Source organism: Jaculus jaculus, chromosome 5 (assembly GCF_020740685.1).
Source record: "Jaculus jaculus isolate mJacJac1 chromosome 5, mJacJac1.mat.Y.cur, whole genome shotgun sequence".
In the NCBI taxonomy this organism is placed as follows: domain Eukaryota; kingdom Metazoa; phylum Chordata; class Mammalia; order Rodentia; family Dipodidae; genus Jaculus; species Jaculus jaculus.
In genome coordinates, this window is record NC_059106.1 from 31507282 (window position 1) to 31513938 (window position 6657).

General features: G+C 45.7%; 1 pseudogene; it reads right to left on the bottom strand.

The window, feature by feature from the left end:
• Positions 1–5395: 5395 nt before the first annotated feature.
• On the bottom strand, positions 5396–6105 carry LOC101602410 (annotated as a pseudogene).
• Positions 6106–6657: the final 552 nt, after the last annotated feature.

Consider the following 6657-nt stretch of genomic DNA (forward strand, 5'->3'; position numbering starts at 1 on the left):
AAATGAAAACCACCTCAAGATTTAAAAGCAGCTTTCATGTCGCCCCAAGGCGTGATAAGAAGCGCCATCGAGCGTTGAATCAGTCTTAGAATTCACTGAGGACTGATGACAGTGTGCTGACTCTTCGCTCTCTAGGGGTAACATTTTCAGAGCTCTTCTTGGGGCTTTAAAAGAAGTGGCAGGAGTCTGAGAGCCAAAGGAAATGTGTCACAGGGGCCAGGGGGACTTGTTTTAGATTAAAGACGGATAGCAGTGTCAGGTGCACACTGCCCTCTCCTGGCCTGGCCAGCAGCCCCTTCAGGTGACAGAGCTTTAGACAAATTCAATGCCCTTGTCCTTGTGTCCCTGGACCACCCCGTCCCTCCTACTTCTGTCCCCAGCCTGGCCCTGCCCTAACTGGCACTAGGAAGTGCAGCACGATCCCCCGGGCTGACTAGTCTGTGTAGGAACACTGATGTGGACTCACAGCTTTCTTGCGGGAAGATGCTTCTGTTGCCCTTGTCCCAAGGCCAGTCATCAGTTCTCTGCTCATCAAGACCCATGGGATATTTCAGTCCCCTCTCCCTTGAGTCTCTTGTCTTGTGGATGCTGATTCCAAGGAGCAATGTGATACCTTAGCCTAACTGGTGACATGTTTGGTACAAACTGGTAAAAAGCTTGGGTTTCAACAGCTGAGACATAGGCAGTTTCCAGAGAAAGGAGTGTGAACACAGCCTTTGCTCCAGGGAGTTGGTTCCACTCCTCTTGCTCTCAGAGCATGTCTCATTCCCTTGATTACTCACAAGCAGACAGTCCGTTCCCTAACAGTGCTGGATCGTAGCATCATTTCTGCATCCACAGGGCCGGGCCAGGGGCATGGAACGTGTTCTAGATACCAAGGCAGTGAAAGAATAGGTACACTGATACAGAGATTTGGGGCTTCTTCTGCCTATGCATCGATATGATGTGGGAACTTTGGGGTGTTTTCAGATGCTTGTCTTAGGAATTTGACAAATGAAATCCACATACCAGAGGATAAGGTTCAGACTTTATCTAGCTTAAAGTTTAGTAACAAACTAGAGGAATGATCTCTGAAAGTATAGTCTTGCTTCAGAGCTTTAAGAGAAGGGGAGCTTAAGGCAGTGAAGGAAGGTGTACTTGACCAAGAAGGCGAGAGGAGTCAGAGAAGCCCACCTTCAGAACCAGCTTGGGTTTTTTAATGAGCCCCATGAGTGGGTAACAGGTCAAACAAGTGAGTCCTGCAGTTAGGTGTCTGGGGTCAGGATACCTGGAACAGAGCAATCTTCCCAGAAATCTTCATTCCCAGGAAAGTGCCTTCTCAGAGGGAGTGGAAGGATTCCCTAAGGGATCAGATAAGGACAGTTCAGGCCCTTCTGTTTCTGACATGTTTTAAAGTGGAATGGCTTAGATTTTCTCCTATGGCCCAAGGACAATTCCCAAGTGTATCCAAGAGAAAGCTGTTCACTTTGGGTCCCTTTCATTCCTAAACTGTCTTAACACTAGGGTGTCTGTGCTGAAGAAGGGCTGAGGGGTAAGGGGTCAGCAGGGTGGAACTTGGTTTGCTCTCTGCTGTCTTTCCTCCTGCTGTACAGGACTCAGCCCGCTGGTTTCAGAACCAAGTGTGGCATTGGCTGTATGATCTTCCTTTTCTTCACACACATCTCTCACCAATTGGCATAATTCTTCCTCAGCAGATGAGCAGGCTGGACCAGCATAATCACAGCGTCTGCCAAACTGTCTGTCTTGTGTCTGCTTTGCATAATGTCCCCTAGGTGACTGTTTCCTAAGAAATGACACTTGCCTTCAGCTCTGACAGGGACATCTGCACTTTGCCCTTCTCTGCACATCAAGGATTTTGCTCTCTCTCCATGGCAAAGTTCAGTTTCATGACCAGTTTTCACTCACGGATGAGCTTGTCATATATGGGAGGAGTTATCTTTACAAAAAGGGTTCTGTCACATTCAGGGGTGGCTACCACTGACCATTTAGCAGCCATCCCATCCCCCTAAAACCTCTCAGAGTCTATGTACAGAAAGCTACCATCTCCTTAAAATAGTATAGATCCTGAGAACTGACCACAGGCAAAGATGAACCATCTCAATTCTTCTCTCCCCTCCTATCTAGGGAAGTCGGTCTCTCCAGTTTTTGAACCTCTGAGTGAAAACTAATTTCTGTTCTGTAAAAGTTACTATGAAATTGTTTACTTATTTATTTGAAAGGAGAGAGAGAGAGTAGGGGAGAGAGAGAGAGCGAGCAAGTGATCCCAAGGGCTTTTTGCCACTGCAAATGAACTCCAGATGGAAGTGTCAATTTGTGTATCTGGCTTTATGTGGGTACTAGGGAATCAAACCCTGGATGACAGGCTTTGCAAGCAATTCCCAAGCTACTGTTTATCACATTGCATTAAGCACAATGCTGTGATTAACATTTTAAAGTATGGATAACGCTTTTAAGAGAGAGAGAGAGACAGAGGGAGATAGAATTGGCATGCCAGGGCCTCTGCCACTATAATCAAACTCCAGATGCTTGCGCCACCTAGTGGTCATGTGCGATCTTGTGCTTGCCTCACCTTTGTGAGTCTGGCTTACATGGGATCTGGAGAGTCAAATATGAGTCCTTAACCTTCATAGACAAGTACCTTAACCACTAAGCAATCTCTCCAGCCCAACGCTTTTTTAAAAAGAGGTAAGTGACTTGAGTAGATTACAATCCCAAAGTTCCTCTTCTTTTAAACATGAAATACTGCCAGACAGACATGGTGGTACACACCTGTAATCCTAGCATTTGGGAGGCTGAGGCAGGAGGATTTTGACTGTGAAGCCAGCCTAGTGAGATTCTGTCTCACACACAAAAAAAACCCACCCTCAAAGGACAGTGTTTATATGTGACAGTGTTCATCATTCTGGAGCTGCCTGCAGCTTTGGGAGCCCTTAACGACAGAAATCAGGTGAAATTTATACCACGTTACCAGGGTACTCAGCCTGTGATTCTTTTAAGTGTATTTGGTTCTGATTACACATGCATTCCTTAAATTTCCTTAGAAAAACCAAAGCATTTTATATTTGTAATCCATCTCTGGGAATTATAAAACACAATGGTGGTTTTTTTGTGGGTGTATGTGAGAATGATAAAATGATCAGAGTCCTCATAAATGTGGCTGTAAAATCTTTGTGGACATGTGTTTTATATTAAGACATAACCTCATAAATCATGTATTCATAGCCCACTTTTACTATGTCTGCTGCCCCTATTAGCAGCTAGAAAAAACAAATGGAAAATTGGATTGAAAATGAATTTAGATACTCATTTACTTTGGCCAGTTAGTTGCTGAACTGCTGTCCCTACTTCTTAATGGTGTTCCATTTGAGAGTTCAGGCAGATGTCCGAGATGAGCCGAAGGGACAGCTCAAAAGAGCACCTGGCTTGTGATGCTTGTCAAATACATCACAGGAAAAAGCAGGTTGGAGTGTTGTATCTGCCAACAAACCAGACACTGCCAAGCCTAGAGGCAGGTGACTGACAGCCTGTGTAAAGTGAGGCTGCTTACATAATCACAGTGCCATTTTGTATTCTGGATAATGCTAATGAATGCAAATTCATGGGCAGTACATTCCCCTAGACTGCTGTAGACCTGAAGGCTGAATATCTGAATCCGAGGCAAGCAGAGATGGAGGCTGAGGTTTTTGGTGTGTGGTGTATGTGTGTAAAATTATACATGCTGAGCATTCAGTCATATTAAATGTTATTACCATTGTCACCTTTTTAGGCTACCTTGAGCTTGCAAACGTAATTTTGTTTTGAAATTGAAGATCTCTTTTAATGGAATACTTTCCATTTCTGGTCTTTAAAAGCCTGACTGAGTTAATTCAGAAGATCTGTTTATTTCCCTCAGCTATTCTTATGTTCATTTTATAAAGCTGAAGTCACTCATCTTCTCAAGGTTGTGTAAAGTATGTTAAAGACAGACATGCATGCTTGTTTTGGAGAGGAAAAACTGAGGCACAGGGAAGATATGGCCCCCCTGTTTGGTATTGCAGTAACAGGTCGAGTCTGCTTCTCGTGGTTCTGGGCAGTGCACTTCTCTCCTCACCTCGTCATTGGTTAGGGAAGCCTAGTAGTTCTACTGGACAGATGTGATGGGCACACAGGGCTGGAGAGAGTGACAGGATATAGACATCATTTGAGACATGGCCAGGGACCTATGGAACTAGCTGTTCACAAGGCTTTGTCATTTCATGTGGCATGAGGGGTTCATTGGCCAGATTCTAAGTGCTTCTTCGTTGTTTTGTCAGTGACCACTGGGCCTTTTTCTCCATGCCCCAGTCTCTTCTTTTTCCCATTTTCACTTTGATTATCTTGCAAACTCATGAAACACAGATTTCTCAATCATATTATAATTATCTTTTTAAGGCTAGAGAGCTGGTGCAACAGTTAAGGCACTTGCCTGCAAAGCCTAAAGACCTGAATTTGACTCCTCATTGCTCACATAAAGCCAGATGCACAAAGTTTATTTGCAGAGATTGGAGGTCCTGGAGCATACGTGCGTGCGCGCGCATGCACACACACACACACACACACACACACAGTCTCTCTCTATCTGTCTGTGACTCTTTCTTTCTCTCAAATAAATAAAATGCTTTTAAAAAAGAATTATCTTCAGTTGTGTTAGTGGGGACACTGTATTTTAGTCCATTTTCTGTTGCTATAGGAAAACACATGAGGCAAAGTAATTCATAAAGAAAAGAAACCTAGTTTAAAATTTTGGAGGCTAAAAGCCTAGGATTAGACAGCACTATCAATTCGGCTTTTGGCAGAAGCACTCTGGCCGCATCGCAACATGGAAGAAGGGTTCATGTTGGGAGCATGTGTGACAGGGATAGAACAGTCACGTGGCAAGACACAAAGCAAGAGGAATTCAGGGGCTGGGCTTGCTGAGACTTACTCCCTTTGGGGATTTCCTTTCCGTCCAGTAGGTCTCATTTCAGAAAGGTCCCACCTGTCCACTGCTACACACTGCAGACCGACATCCCGCCCACGAAACTTATGAGGATAGTCACCCCCACACCATATCCAAGCATGGCAGTCACGGTCGTGTTAAGCAGAAAACAGGGTCAAGGCCAGGGTCCCATCACGTGAATAACCCGAACCCCTCAGTAGCTTACAGTGAAATGGCTTTATGTGCCTTTCTACAGGCTGCTAGGGAAGGTGTAGGGGAAGTAATAATTTGGTTCTTGTTCTCTATGTTGCTTCTGCCCCCATCTCCAGCCAGGCTCCAGCCTACAACTGACCAGAAACAACAAGGAAAATGACTGGTGGTGCATGTATGCTGATCAACCCATTCTTTTTTTTTTTTTAAATAGGCTTAACTCACTTTTATTTTTCTATATAAAAATCCCTATGTGGTAGCCACAGCTGGAGCCTGGGTCCTCTGCACTGCGGCTCTGGTGTGGGTTTTCACAAGTTGGTCAGTGAGTTCCTGGTAGGGAGACTTGGTGAACACAGCCTCTTTCCAGTGGTCAGGGGTCAGGTGGCTATAGGTCTGTCTTAGAGATGGCATCAAAGGTGGCCTTAACAAAGTTGCCCAGGGTGGCAGGGCAGCCTCTGGCTGAAGTGTAGCAGTTATCAACAGCAGCTTCTTGGGCACAGGGGTAGAGACAACGTCAGTGCCTCTGGGGGATAAAGCTCGCATAACCACAGTGGCCTGTCACCTTACAGGGGGCTGTGTAGGGCTTGCCAATTTTGTTTCCACAGTAGCCTCATGGACAGGCACAATGGAGAGCTTGGCCAAGATGATGGCCCTTGGAGGGCAGTCGCTACCTCCTTGGAGCACTTGACACCTAGCCTGATGTGACTGTTGTAGTCACCATGGTGACAAAAGCCTTGAGTCTGGTCCTCTGGCCAGCGCTTCTGCACTGGCATGATCTTCAAAACCTCATCCTCACGGGATGCCCCCAAGAAGTCAGCAATCTCAGACTCCCTGATGGGCAGGGAGAACAAATAGATCTCCAGAGACTTGATCTGCATGTCCTTGACCAGGCAGCCCAGTGTGGTGGCAGGGATCCACTCCTTTGCCTCTGTGAGTCCCGAGGCCTCAGCCACGCCCATGACCTCAGGTCACCAGAGACCGCTGGGGAAACCTCCGTGGAAGCCACCGCTTGGTCTTTTCCAGAGAAAGCTGCCTGATCGCCCCATTCTAACCCTTGGGCCCACTTTCTTTTACTCTTCCTCTTTGCTGTAGAGCTGACACATAGAATAAAAACAAAAACAAGGCAAAGATGAACGAAAGCTAGGAAATACGGACATAGTAATTGAACTGTGAGATAAGCTTTCTGAACCATGTCAAATCTCTTCCCATGAGTCAAGATTCTCTTCTGTGCAAGGGCAATTCCTGGGGAAAATTTAATTCTTTTAGAGTTTCTGGCTCACTTGTGGGGGACATTTCATATTCAAACTATAAAGCCATGGTTCTGGAACGTGCCTGGCCACCTAACATGCCTTTATCTTTGTTGACGATGTCTCTGCTTTAGTGCATCCATGGTCCAGCCCTAGTCTTCCTCCTCACTGAAGGTTGTTTAGTCCATCTCCTTTTGCCTCACTAAAGGATTTTCCTAACACCTTCCCCATCTAACCTCCCTTTCTAACCACCACACAATATGC